Source organism: Caretta caretta, chromosome 3 (genome assembly GCF_965140235.1).
Source record: "Caretta caretta isolate rCarCar2 chromosome 3, rCarCar1.hap1, whole genome shotgun sequence".
NCBI classification, from domain to species: domain Eukaryota; kingdom Metazoa; phylum Chordata; order Testudines; family Cheloniidae; genus Caretta; species Caretta caretta.
The window spans coordinates 14,936,903-14,952,161 of record NC_134208.1 but is presented as its reverse complement, the minus strand read 5'-3'; the positions used below and the strand labels follow the sequence as shown (position 1 = coordinate 14,952,161).

Sequence of the window (15,259 nt, the reverse complement as noted above, 5' to 3'; positions counted from 1 at the left end):
CTACTATCAGTTTATTGTTTGCTAAGGTCTGTGTGGTGAATATAAAGGTTGCAATGCTACTGACTGCCCATGTGGGTGTCAGTATGATGCCACCTTATGGAATTTTTTTCCCAGTTTATATTTTCTTAAAGCCTAGAAAATATATATCCAAAAAAGCTATATTAAATGAACATTATTAAGGTTGCAAAGTTAAGCACTCAAGAGTTAGGAAATATCAGAATTAAGTTTCCTTAGACAGCCGTCTTTTGCATATGCATTATGATCTATTTTTTCCACAGGACCCTTGTCTCATTCAGTGCACAAGATGAACCTGCTCTGGAAATGAATCAGGATTCTGTAGTGAAGGAGACTGTTGCCTGTAGACCCCATGCTGGGCAAGTCACTTAAATCAAAAATTGCTGCATGTGGTCACTTTTTGTGTGTTCCTCATTTTCTGGGTGTCCGACTTGAGACCTTTGCAGAAGTACTGAGCACTCTCAGCTGCAAGTAAAGTCAGTGGGAACGGTGTTTTGAGCATATCAAATGCTATATAATACTAAGTACTCTCAAAAATCAGGTCGAAGGTGTCTCAAACTGTAGCTACTTTTGACCTTAATCTCTCTGTGCCTCAGTTCCCCATCTATAAAATGGGGATTGTGACTGGGTGCCTGTGATGAGCCACACTGAAAATACCACACTCAGGGCAGACTGCAAGAAATAGGACCGGCAATCCCCCAAACTGGTGGTTTACTCTCTAAATAGATTCACCAAGCCAGTAACAAAATAGCTTCTGCAGGGCAATATTGGTTAACCAGAAGACAAACATAGTCCTGCTTAGACATTTCAGCCCTCAGCTCCCATCCAGATAAATAGGTCTGATATGGTGAGGGATTATTGAAAAGCTAATTCACCGTATGTGAGGTTCTTATTAATCCCAGAGGATCAGACACACCCTCAGGTCAATATATAGTTCAGATCTTACCCAAATATCACACTGTCAGCCAATGCTCAGTAAGCTAACTAAAAATTTATTAATAAAAGAAAAGCAGAGTTATAAATGGTTAATAGATCATATGCATACAAATGACTGCAAAGTCCTTATATCAGGTTCGTAGCAGTGATGGAAATGACTGATGACTTGTAACATCTCTGTGGTAACTTCCAAGAGATTAGAAGGTCCTCAGTTTATAGTTCAAGATGCTCCTTTTAGTTGTAAATCCACCGTCTAGAGAATTAGAGCAGGAAAAGAGGCAACATGGAGATGTCTTTTATGTTCTCTGCCATGTTCATGGAAAATTACTGTCCCAAACAAAGTCCACAGCCCTTGTTTGTGAAAAGTTACTGGCCCAGAATGGTGTCTAGGTTGACATGAGCATATCACATGTCCTTATACATGGTTTGCTGAATCACGGGATGGCCACCAGCACGTAGCTGTCTGAGTCATCCACAGAAGACCTACTGGGTGGGATGAGTTTCTTCTATAGCTCATTGTGGGAGCTGTGTGTCCTTGATAGTCCATCAATACATAGCTGTCTAGCCCTGATGTAAATCTATCTGGTGCATGTCATCCAAGAATATGACACGGGTTTAAGATGCAAGTACATAGCCAATATTCATAACTTCAGATACAAAGATGATACATGGATTTAACCAGGATAATCATGCTTGATAGATTATAACTTTTCCATCGACACCTTACATGATACACTTTGTACAAGATGTATGGTAATTGTATGATATAAATGGTCATCTTTAATCATAAAGCATCACAGGGATAATACCACCTTCTCACCTCAGAGGGTTTTGTGAAAATAAATTAATATTTGTGAAGTATTCAGATACTACAGCAATGAGCAGCATAGAAAAAGTCCATGAGGAAATAAATAATTGTGTCTTCAAAGCAAGGTTTGAATAATGTGCAGTAAATAAGGCATTGGGCCACAGATTGAATAACGAGGATAAAACAAAATATTAAATAGCTGCTCAGTAAGTGAGCACCATAGATTCTGTGCACTGAATGAGAAAGGGATCCTGTGGAAAAAATAGTATCGTGATTAAAGACTGCATCATAATGCATACTCACAGACAACCTTAATTCTAGCATTTCCTAACGTTTTAGTGGTTGACTTTTCAACCTTAATAACATTATTTTAATGTAATTTGTGTGTGTAAAAGATATACACACACAAATTAAACTAAATAAAAACAAAAACAACATTAATTAGGCTGCAGAGTCATGCTCTCAGAAATTAGGAAACACCCGATTTAGGGTTGCCCATTCAACCTTAATTCAGTATCCTTATGCACTGAATGAGTTTGGGGGTCTCCTGGAAAAATGTGTGCTTATGATCACATCACATATGATCATGTAATTAAAGTCATATGCACAACGGGATCAAACAAAGGTTGCACAGTCAACCATAAAACTTGGCATTGCAACCTTAGTAACATTCCTTTGAAGTCATTTTTGTGCATTGAAGTCATTGTATGTAATTTCTGAGGTTGGTTTTTTTTTAAAGGTAAATGTAAAAACAAATTCTGTTTTATACAGCTCTCACAAAGTCCCCCCATTTGCATCGTTAGCGGGGTTTGAACCTTGAGCCTCAGCACTGCAACACAGACCTAGCTGACCTGAACTACAGGACTCAGTGTGTTAGCTGGCAGCAGGGAGGGCTCTTATCCCAGAGTTGAGGGTTGGGTTGGGTTGGGATCCATGTGCTGGATCCAGGTGGTGATGGGACGCAGCCAGGCTCAACTCAGCTCTTTCACTTCCCCTCTCTGGGAGGTGGGGGTTCCTGCCCCATATAGTGCCCCTCGAAGGGGGGATGGGCTGCCAGGAGTTGGAGGATTTTGTTTCCATTGTTATGCCCCAGAGGTGTGTGTGTAGAATGCTAGGCTGGGACTATGTGATAGATGTAACAGTAGATGTAGGTTTATGGAGAGCCTGCCTTGTGTCTCTCCATCTCCCACCCTCCAGGGAGTTGGGGTGCTCCTGTCCCATATTGTGCCACCAGAGAGTATGCGTTGCTAGAGCCATGTGTGGAGGGGGAAGCCCAGCCTGGCTCTCACTCTCTCTTCCCCTTATAGCTGCTCCTATACATTTCCAGTACAATGTCCTCTTCTGCAGCTTTGTGACAGCACGAGCTAGGCTCTTTAGAATGCTCAGTGATTTTGGCATGCTATCAGAATTTTCCTGTGGAACTCAAGTGAGAGAACAGAAATGGTGATTTTGAACACTTTACTACACAACTAAATGTGAATGGAATTTCACAGAAGAGAGGAAAAGCACTTCTGTTTCCTGAGAGGTGTCTTCCTCCTGAATAGCAAAGGCCTATTGCAAACAATAGGAATGTTGACAGGTTTCAGAGTAACAGCCGTGTTAGTCTGTATTCGCAAAAAGAAAAGGAGTACTTGTGGCACCTTAGAGACTAACCAATTTATTTGAGCATGAGCTTTCGTGAGCTACAGCTCATGCTCAGATAAATTGGTTAGTCTCTAAGGTGCTACAAGTACTCCTTTTCTTAATAGGAATGTTAATGCTTCTCCAACAAAAGGCTACAAGAATCCTTTATAATGGAAAATATTGGGCAACCTAAATATATGGGACAGTGCGCACATACTGTGTTCTTCTCTTGATACAGGAAAGAAAACTGATCCAAAAAGAAAATGTAGATAAAAACTTATCCTCGTGGCAAAACCATGGGAGTTTACTGTGAGCATGGGCAACGGGTGAACTGCGGGCTCGGGGAGGCTAGCCCCCAGCCCGGCCCACCCCTTCTGCCTGAGGCTATGATGGAAAATAGTTTTGCTTGAGCAATGGTTTAGCGGTCTTACAGACGTTACCTGTCATGGACCAGTGTGTGGGCAGTCAGGTGTGGTGGTTGGAGCAGTGGCAGTCAGAAACTGAGCAGACCTGGCACAGGAGTGATTGCAGCTCTGGATGTAAGGGTTTTAGAGGTACCTGCCATAGGTGAGCATCTTTTTGGTCCTTTTTTTTTTTTTTTTTTTTTTTTTGTAAATCTGAATAAATAAATAAACATAACTAAATCATTTTGACAATCAGTCTCCAAGGGCACACAAGTCTGTCACCCTGACAGGGACTAGGATTAAAGCCCAGAGGAGATAACAGTTTGACAGTGGTATATTTTTTTAACAGTCCTGTTTCTAATTCCATCTCAAAACTCAGAGCCAGCATGTCCATCATGATAACTTTGGTCATAAACTGCATGGGACATAGTGAATCATAGAATATCAGGTTTGGAAGGGACCTCAGTAGGTCATCTAGTCCAACCCCCTGTTCAAAGCAGGACCAATCCCCAGCTAAATCATATAGCTGTCATAGAGGCCATGAGATCCTAGAACACTGTTCGGCGTTGGCATGGAAATTGAAACTGCTCTTTGAGGGCCTTCGTGCATTCCCGCTCATGGGAATTGGAGCCTCTAGCATCACGCTGAGGAACTGTACACCAAAGCTATGTATGCTGCAGTTGAGGGGCAAGAGTGCTGTCATATTAGGATGACATCATTGACTGCATTTACGTAACGGAGAGCACTAACCCAGTAGCCTCAGTTCCTTCTCCGTAGCCCCACACACACAGCCTTGAAGTTCAACGGACTCCAAGGGAGAGGAGAAGACAGATGGATAGTGTGAGAGTTAAACAGAACTACCTCTGTCTGCACTCTAGTTAGCCTCTCTTCTTATAATTAGTCTCTTAGGCATACTCGTAATTTAGTTGGAGTAGTTGGAGCTGCTTGCTTCAGATTATCCAAAAGGCTCTGTCAGATCCCAAACCCCCAACAGAATTCAAAAGGTTTGAGTCCTGCTCAGCCCTCTTTCCATAGACTGCTGCATGTTTGGTGTCTAGTGTGCCTGGGAGAGGGTCATGTATGTCCTAGAGAACAGTTTGCTCTGCTTTCACCCCTCACATGAGGAAGGACAGAGAGCTAACACTGGAGGCACCTTTGACTTCCTTGAGCCTCCAAGTTCCTCTACAATACTCCAGATAGTTCCCAATACTCAGGAAGACGCTGCTCAGATAGTGAGATCAGATGATATGACAAACGGCATGGTTTCTTTTTAAGGGATTTAGGCAATAACCGTGTACATTTCTCATTACAATAGATTTTGTGGCCATTAACAATAATGAAACTGTACTTACATGAAAAGGAGGACTTGTGGCACCTTAGAGACTAAAAAATTTATTTGAGCATAAGCTTTCATGAGCTACAGCTCACTTCATCGGATGCCTAGTTTTTTTTTTTTCATGAAGTTGATAGATTTCCACTCCATATGGCTAAATTCAGTGCCTTGCATAACGACAGGTTTCAGAGTAGCAGCCGTGTTAGTCTGTAGCCGCAAAAAGAAAAGGAGTACTTGTGGCACCTTAGAGACTAACGAATTTATTTGAGCATAAGCTTTCGTGACCTTCAGCTCACTTCATTGGATGTGGCTCACGAAAGCTTATGCTCAAATAGATTCGTTAGTCTCTAAGGTGCCACAAGTACTCCTTTTCTTTTTGCGGATACAGACTAACATGGCTGCTACTCTGAAACCTGTACTAATATGAGTTTCTTTTAAACCAAGAATCACACAACACTTTACAAATATTAAATATTTAGCCTTTTAATGCAGATAATTATTGCTTAACGTGTTTTACGTTTGAGTAAACTGAGCCACAAAGAGGTTAAATCAGTTGCTCAAGGAGCTGGGAGTAGAATCCATAAGTACTGACTCCCAAGCTATGTCTTTGCTGCTATATACGGTATGTTTTTACATTCAGATTGTCTACTTGAGCTGGTTATCTCAGTATAAAATCCTAGTGGAAACAAGATACAGATAGTTTTTAACCTCATTGCAGGTAGTCAGGTCAACACTATAACCCCCTCCCACAATTTGGGATTTAGCCTCATGTAGCTATATCAAGGTAATGACTACAGTACCTTACCTCCACTAGGATTTTACATCAAAATAGCTTTCTTGGGTTAACTATCTCCAAGTAAAAACAGACTTGTGTTTGCAGTGAAGACATAGCCCCGGTCCTGTGCTATCACCATTAGAAATAAATTGCTGTGAACTTGGGAGATTGTTTTCAGTCTAAAAAAATGGGGGCCCTGAGTTTATTTTTACTTCTAGAAAAGAGCCCCTAACTCCAGCCTGTGGAATTATTGACTTGAGGAATAAGATGTTGACCCCTTCTATACAGATTGTTTCTCGCTCTTATAATTTTCTTGGCAGTCTGGAATCAATATGGTCGGTACCACATTTGAGTCTTAGCTAGTTATTCTTTTTAATTCTAAAAATGATTTCATTACAAGCTATGACATGAACTGTGAATGTGAAATCATGTTAATATCAAAAACATATGAAGATGCATGCTGTAGTATATTCAAACAGTTCTTAAAGTTAGCATCTTTCTAAAATATTCTTTTGAATGGCATATTTAAAGGGCAAAAATGAAAGCTCCTTGGCAGTTCAGTTAGATGCTGTTGAAACATTGCCTCTGGATCTGAGAAAGGAATCATTAAATTTGGATGTTCATCTGATCAAACAAAAGAAGGATGAGTAGATTTTGTCAGTGAGCTGGATTTTATTTCCTAAGGCTAACAGCCATCTCCAGGACTTTGTCAGACCTTCTAACAATTTTTTCTGCCATCATCAGATGGTATTATTTAAAATCGGTTCATCCACTTGTGTGGGATTCATATCCTATAACATACAGCAACTGTGACAAGAAGACTCTTATGCTGGAGATGTTATTCAAAGCCCTGTTGATTCTCTCAGGCTGCAGACATCTGCCAGAAAAAATTGTACTACACACAGCATCTGGCGTTAGGTCCCATCTCCTCTGGAAGACCAAATCAAACGATTTAGAAAAAGGGACACACACACACTACATCCGCTTGGAAAAAATGTATATCATAGATGTTTTAGCTGTCACCTCATATCAGAGGCTAATTGTTTTATATCTGATAATTATAATAGTGTTGTCAGACATACTGAAGTCAGGCAGTTTGCCTTACATGTAACCACATACATACAAAACGAAAGTGTTAGTTGCACAATCTTTCCCTGTGCGTTCTAAGACCGGAGAGCTGTTTTCCAGTTTCTGAATTGGAGTAAAGTTCTCAGGGAGATGATATAACAATATACTTGATCATCTTGATATCTGTAATTTTTATTTTTTTTAAGTTAAGCGGTCCACTTTTGATTGACAGCTCCAAATATGACCTTCAAAGAGTCATGACAAACTCAAAACCCTAAGCATGCAGTAGCAGTCCTCACTACGGAGTCAGCATTTACTAGCAGTTACAATAGTATATCACAGAAGATATTGCAATTGTTCAGATAACATAATGTGGTAACTATAGCCTAACTTCGAATGGTGACTACTGTAAGACTATCAGTTCTTTAAAAAGAAAAGGAGTATTTATGGCACCTTAGAGACTAACAAATTTATTTGAGTGTAAGCTTTCGTGAGCTACAGCTCACTTCATTGGATGCATTCACGAAAGCTTATGCTCATTATTGTTAGAATTTGCGTAATATTTACATCTCAATAAGATTTGCAGATGTTCAAACAAATTCTAAGTATGTTTTAAAATTATGTATGTTCAAAATGTATGGCAAAAGTGTTATTTTTAATATTATTTTAGTTTTTACACACGCACAGTTCAGAAATGGCTGAACAAATTTTGTTACGTATTTTGTCAAACTTCTCTTGGGAGCTGAGAAAAAGCATGGAAAAATCTTATACAAATGAAATTGTTTCAGAAAATTATGAGTAATTGAGACTAATGGAGGCTTATAATGGATATTGAACTTTCATCCTTACAGCTTCTGCTAGCATGGATGAATGGCCCTGTGTGTGTGTGTGTATATACAGGGTGTCAAATATAGATGCATACACATTGGGAAGCTGAATTTTCAAACATGTAAACAGGACATCCAGATCCTGATTTTGGACACTCAAGCCCAGGCCTTGGTGACTAAGAGCCCACTTAAGTGTGCAAAATACGCAGATTTGGGGTGTCCTGTTGAAACAGCCCTATTTATAAATTGGGTTCATGGTATGCAGTATGGCTGAGATCTGTAGGCGACTTTGCAAATCTCAGTCCATATATATATTTTTACATTTTGATTCAGAATTAGAAAGCTTTAAAGTAAGTGTGTGTGTTGAACATCTAAAGCCACATGACATCTGTAAAACTTAGCTGGGTATGTGGCCAGCCAGCGTTAACTGATTATATCTACATTTGTAAGATTACGATTCTCAAGAGCTGGATCCTTGGAAAGTTGCACATATTCATTATCAGTTTAAACCATCACTATAAAACTGCCTTTGTTTTAGAAATATAAACAAAGACTTGACGGTTAAAGAGGATGAAGACACTCACCATGGGGAAAATAAATGGAATTATAACAAAGGGAGCAAAAGTACTGATTTCAGCTAAACATTACTTTTATGTAGTGTCCTTTAATAAAAAAAAAAAACTTTAAACTGTTTTAATAAAAATGTTTCTTCTAATGTGTTGCTTTAAATACTACACTACTTAAACAAATATTTAAATATTATATTAGCTTTTCTGCATACTTGACATGAATGTAATTCTACCTGCCTGCCAAGTATGTCAAAACCCCAAATCCACTTGCATTTGCCAGGGTAAATGTTTATTTTGTTTTCCCACATAATGTGCTCTTTAAAGTGTCACCAGCATAGCAAATCTGATTGCTTTTTAATAGAGACATGGTGGTTTTTTTGCTTTCATTAGGAAACAGGATAAACTATCAGTAAAGCTTATGCTAATGAATCCACATACAGTAGATGCTCTTTGCTCTCCCTTTCCCCCCCAACCCAGGAAATATACCCTTCAAAACTATTGTACTAGTATTTTATTTTTATAAATACATAAAGCATAAGTATTACTATGCTAATTTATCGTGTCACAAAGCAAGGACCCAGTTCTGAGAAGTGTTTAGGCCCTGCTCCTTCCACTGAAGTCAATGGAAGTTATGGATGCGCTACACCACTCTCCAAAAATATAAATACTCAACGTACCATGAAATAGTAGAAATTATATAAGACTTGATTTACTGGAGATAGATTTTTAGGGAAATTTGATTTCTGCAGTGTGGAACATCCACATTTTGGGCATTAAATGGAACTCTGTGAAAGATGCCAATTTCTATGTATAGGGGTTTTGCAAACTTTTTCTTTTTTTTTTTATTTGAATGGGTTTCCATCTCATTGTGTTTCATTTTGACTTTCAGGTGTGAACAAACCCCCAAAACTCATTGGTTTGTGGTTTTGTTATGAAAATTTTGCACAACTCAGAAATGTCTTGTGTGGGATTTTGCCGGGGAAAATACTTTTGGGTATTTTTTTTCTTTTTTATTTACAGAAACAATCCCATAGTAATTTTGGCTCATTGTAATATTTTAATTAATGTCAACCAGCATCTGGTTTTTGTTTTTTTGTAAACACTTTGTAGTTTTGTGGGGTGCTTGTTCTTGGGCAGAAGAAAGAAGACAATTTAAACGGAGAATGATGGTCCAGATTTGCATAATTTTCCAGTTGTGTTTAATGGAGCAAGGTCAATTCATTCCAGGGGCTTACCTCTATCCTTTTTTGTAACCATTGGGGAAGAGAGAGAATAGTTTTATGATTAAAGCACTGCACTTTGGGAAAGTTGCAGTGTCTCTGTTGCCCATTTTTATAATGGGGATAATCCCTACATCAAGGGTTCTGTGATGGTAAATTCCTTAATGTCTGTGAGCTGTTCAGATACAGTGGCGATGAGTATCATGGAAAATCCTACAGAATTAATTAAAAAAACAATAAAACATCTCACAGATTAGCATTAGATTCATGAAATATACACAGTGGGCCAAATCCTGCTCTCGGTTACATATGTGCATTCCCAATGAGAGCAAAATTTGTCCTGGTATCTTTTTTTATTATTCTTCAATCAAACTTTAGTTTTGAGGCTGAGGGTCTGATTCTCCATTGCCCTACACCTTGTATAGCTTTTTACCCTAATGTAAAGTGGATGTAAACTGCTGTCATTCTGGCTTGGGAGTATTATACACACCTCTCTGCACTCACTTTGCTCTAATGTCAATGACTACAGAAGGTTCAGACTAACTGAGAATCAAGCCCTAAGAGTTGCCTTGCTTTAAAAGTCTGAAATAACCATGCAGGGATCTGCAAATGCCTAATAAACACTTGCTTAAACCAGCCTCACTCACTCTCTTCTCTAAAGTCACACAGAAATTTGGTGGAAGTGCCACAAATGGGACCTGGCATTGCTGGTGCCCAGTTCCTTGTTCTAACAGCTAGATAACACTCTCGGACACATGTGCCTATGTTTGGAATCGTGCATCGCTTGTGCACTGACTTCATGCTGCAATTTCCCAAAGAGTATTTGCACATAGTTTTGTAGCATGCTGATCACATACAGTTGACTTTACTGAAGTTGGTGCTAGTTTTACTATTGGTTTCAATGGGAGCAAGATCTGGCCCACAGTGCTTACGTGCTAGTCCGTGTATATTAAACAATTCCTTTTAATAATGCTTTACTGAATGCTTGTTAATGTAGGTTCTCTGAGCAGTAAATATCTATAACTTTAGTGCCAGGCAAATTGGTTGAAACTATAGTAAAGAACAGAACTATAAGACATGTGGATGAACACAGTAAGTTGGGGAAGAGTCAACACAGCTTTTATGGGGGGGAGGGATAGCTCAGTGGTTTGAGCATTGGCCTGCTAAACCCAGGGTTGTGAGTTCAATCCTTGAGGGGGCCATTTGGGATCTGGGGCAAAAATTGGGGATTGGTCCTGCTTTGAGCAAGGTCTTGGACTAGATGACCTCCTGAGGTCCCTTCTAACCCTGATATTCTATGATTTCTAAAGGAAAATCATGCCTTACCAATTTATTACAAAGCAGTGCTATCACTTAATCACAATTAACACAAGCTCTTAATGTAAAACAAATTAACTAGATTACAAAAATTAATCACAGTTTTAATCGCACTACTAAACAGTAATAGAATACCAATTAAAATGTATTATATTTTTGGGTTATTTTTAAATTTTCAAATATATTGATTTCAATTGCAACACAGAATACAAAGTGTATAGAGCTCACTTCATATTATTTTTATTACAAATATTTGCATTGTAAAAAAGATAAAAGAAATAGTATTTTTCAATTCACTTCATACAAGTACTGTAGTGCAATCTCTTTATCATGAGAAGCTGATGGAGAATAGGTCCAGTAATGGCTATTAGCTATTACACAGCCCCATGCTCTTGGTGTCCCTAAACCTCTGACTGCCAGAAGCTGGGACTGGACAGCAGAGAATGGATCATTCAATAATTGCCCTGTTCTGTCCATTCCTTGTAAAACTGCTGGAAGACAGGATACTGAGCTAGATGGACCATTGGTCTGACCCAGTGCGGCCATTCTTATATTAACAAATTCAACATCATATGCACTAATACAGATAATTTAGGTTTGCAGTAAAATCTTTGTAAATATTTTAAAGTTATATTTTTTCTATACCAAATGATCTTGCTTTGAAGCAACATACTTATCCTTGATCATCATGGGGTGTGATTGCCACGCATTGTAGACATACCCGAGCTAGCTTAAATCTAGCTAGCTTAGGTGCCAGAGCAGTGGAAGCTGTGGCAGAGTGGGCTTCAGTGTGGGTTGTTCAAGCCACCCGGGACCTTGGATAATTACTTGGGAGGCTAGCCCATGCTGAAACCCACACTAGCTGTGTCTTCACTGCTCTGGGACCCGAAATAGCTAGATTAAAACTATCCGAGCTTCAATCACCTCTTGTGATTGCAGTGTAGACATATACCCTTTGATTGCTGTATGATTACATCTAAACTATGATGTTACTTACCTGATTTATTCATTTACTGTATTACTATTATTATTTATAAGTAATTAACTGTGTTTTTAAACCCAGTTTTATTTTACATTGTGAGTAAACCTACGAATTGCGACACCTGATAAGACCATAGGCCTGTCTCTATATATACCTAAATACCTGATGCTTTGTAATTAAGAAACCTCTATATACACAGACATGCAAAGCACAACCATTTAATGTTCTAAATGTTTACTTTTCCTTCTAACACTACTGGTGATTAGCTTGCTCCTTGAAGCATGTGATTTGAATATCTTTATCTTGCTTTACGAATCTTAGCAGTGGTTTAAAAAGTCTAACCATGATATTTGACACAGTGGCCTAAATTCCATAAATTGAATCCTAACAAGAATATCCGTACACACACTTTCTGTATCAAGATAAGAATGCATTCTTGGATACCACTACGTATTCTTTTTCAATCACTACTGGTTCCTACAGAAACAGTGACTTCAAGACTTTTTTGGGCTGGTGCATCTTAATATACAAAACATCCAGCCGTATGCCAGAGAAGAGAGAAAACAAATCTATAACACCTCTATATAAAATGTCATCTTTTACAAATGTATATACTAGATCAGGGATCAGCAACCTTTGGCACGTGGCTCATCAGGGAAATCCGCTGGCAGGCCGGGACGGTTTGTTTACCTGCAGCATCCGCAGGTTTGGCTGATCGCAGCTCCCACTGGCCCCAGTTCACCGTTCCAGGCCAATGGGGGCTGCGGGAAGCGGCGCGGGCTGAGGGATGTGCTGGCCGCCGCTTAAAGAGATACTTAGTTTGGATCCTTCCTGAAAAATGGCTGGCTGAAATTGTTTTGTAACCTTTCACCTTGTTTCTCTTGTTTTTGTTCCCTAGTGAGTGAAACTTGGCATAGCTAGAGATACATTTTATTATGCTTGTCTTTGTTAACTAAGACTTCTGTGTGGCAGATTTCTGTTGATGAACATGCTTGCTTTTGACACATGAAAACAATTCATCACAATCTTAATAAAAAACCTCCATCTTTTGAAACGATTAGGAACATTCACTTGAGACGACAACCTTAAGAGTATTTTATAGTCTGAATTCAGATGACACCCAATTGCAAGAAGGTTTTTCCTATAATACAGTCTTTCAAAACTTCCGTATGCTCTGACATGTTATTGCCATTGATACTTACAGTGCTCCTATAATATTATTTATATTTTCATCCAACCTGTCTCTTTGAATATATTTTGTTACATATTGTTTTTGAAAAGAAAACTATTCTTCTTTCAGAATTTTTTGACTGTTTCATTGTGCTAATTTTGAATGCAGATTTGTTCATGAATAATAAGTCTTCAAATTCTTCACTGTGCCTTTATATGGAAAAACAGCTTGACTTATCTCAGATGTTAAAGTAAAAACAGCAGGCAGCTCGTTTTAGTTAAATTGTACTGAGACACACGTGCACAGCTCCTGGTGACTACACGTGCCAAGTGCATGCATCTAAGGACAGAATTTGTTCCTAAGATATTGGTGTTGGAGCAAGAAACTTAGTGTGGTTATGTTCTGTAAAACTGGCCTCATTGAGTGACTCTCCTATCGTGTTTTTAAAAAGGGATTTCTCTGTCTATGAGAACTGTACATTCAGATGGGTATCCAAAACTCATGATGCTTTCTTCCTACACTATATGTGACTACATCAACTAAACACAAAGCCTGAAGATAGGTGACATTTGTGATAATAATGCACGAGGCAGAATAGAATGCAGATTGTTGTTCTGAAGCTAGCTTGGATCTGCACTGCTGAAACATAGTTTTTTAAAAAAATCTTAGTTCTTTCACCAAATTAAAAATGTGCAAGACACACAGAATGAAATACTGTCTTTACAAAAGTTAATGGAAGTTTTGCTACTGACTTTAGTGAAACCAGGATTTCATCTTAATCATACAACCCAATTCAGACTTAAGATTCATTAAATCAGTGGAATTGCACTCAGTTACACTGGTTTGAATGTGGCTCATTGTGAGCAAATAAGTGTGATAGCAGTTGTCAGTATTAGTTACTGTTGTGACTTTAACCCCACTTCATTTAGATGGAAAAAAATTTCCCAAACCTCACCTTTTAAAAATTACCTTCTAAAATTGCAGTTATTGGTATAATACTCACAATCAATTATATAGATTTGTGTGGTTTGAATTCATTGACTTTGAACACACATATTTTACCATTATTTTTTTGGAATTACTATTTTGTTTGAGGCAAGTCTTCAAAGATCTACCTGCTCTCTAGAGTGCTAAATTATTTATCCTGGAAGCAAGGGAATCTACCCAAAATTGGGATCTAAAACAAAACTTCTGGAAATGATAGAAGGAAAACAATAATAATCGAGGGAAGCTGGATGATTCCAGAAAGAACCCCTGGGCATCACCCAATGTAATTTACATTACATCTTTGCATAGACTCAGGTTTGCATGAGCAAAATGAAATACGGCATGGCTTATTAACAAACTTCAGCCCTTAAATGATATTATTTTAGATACGTCTTTCATTGTGCAGTCAAAAAGAAATGTGTGTTAAATGTCTCCAAGTTTAATCAGGTTTTCAGTTCAGTTTCTTACAGAGTCTGTCTCTGCAGTTGTTGTGTTAATGTTAAACAGCAAGAGTACACGGACAGTTTTTGCCCCTGCGTGGAAGATAATATAGAAAACCCCATTATGCAGAAAAGAGCTTTTGTGTGCTGTGTGCATCTCCCAGGCAATGCTTTGAAGTTTACCCTAAATGACCAAAAGATTTAACTGTAGCCATACTTTACGGGTCAGATTTTAAAGCTGTTTATGTTCATCTGATCTGGAAATTGATGTAAAACTAGAAGAAGTTTTAAGAAGAATGCTACTCAGCAAACATAAAGGTCTCTTGCATATTAACCTGGTATGTAGAGTTTTTGATGTACGGCCAATTGGAAACCACAGAAAAAGGTTACAGCATCCTCAATCAGCAAAGTAAAAGAAGGTAGGTCTTCTTGATGTATTAGTCTGGTAATAAGCCCCACGTAATTTTTTATGTTGTTTGCTAGCAAGGTTTATCCAATATTTAATAGCTTTTGGAAAACACTGGTAGAAATTAGTCATAAATTTAACACATGATTTAGAACACACATTGAGATATATTTAGGAACAGAGAAAAATATTTTCCAAGGGAAATCAAAGGTATCCCATGAACAGGAAATGTTTCATTTACAGGTTCCAGCTCCATGTTTCACACCAGCAGTAATAAATTTAGACAAGGACATTTGAATCTGATACGGACCTATGTTCAAATAAATTCAGTATTTAGAGATTATATATGTATACAAGGAAAACCTAGTATTAAAGGAA

The 15,259-nt window shown here is 38.3% G+C and overlaps 1 protein-coding gene across 20 annotated transcripts in view; it reads left to right on the top strand.

Annotated features, from left to right (window-relative positions):
• The window catches only part of SUPT3H (SPT3 homolog, SAGA and STAGA complex component), a 483,439-nt gene that overhangs the window by 368,437 nt on the left and 99,743 nt on the right, over positions 1 to 15,259 (top strand). The gene's annotated exons all lie outside the window — the stretch shown is intronic.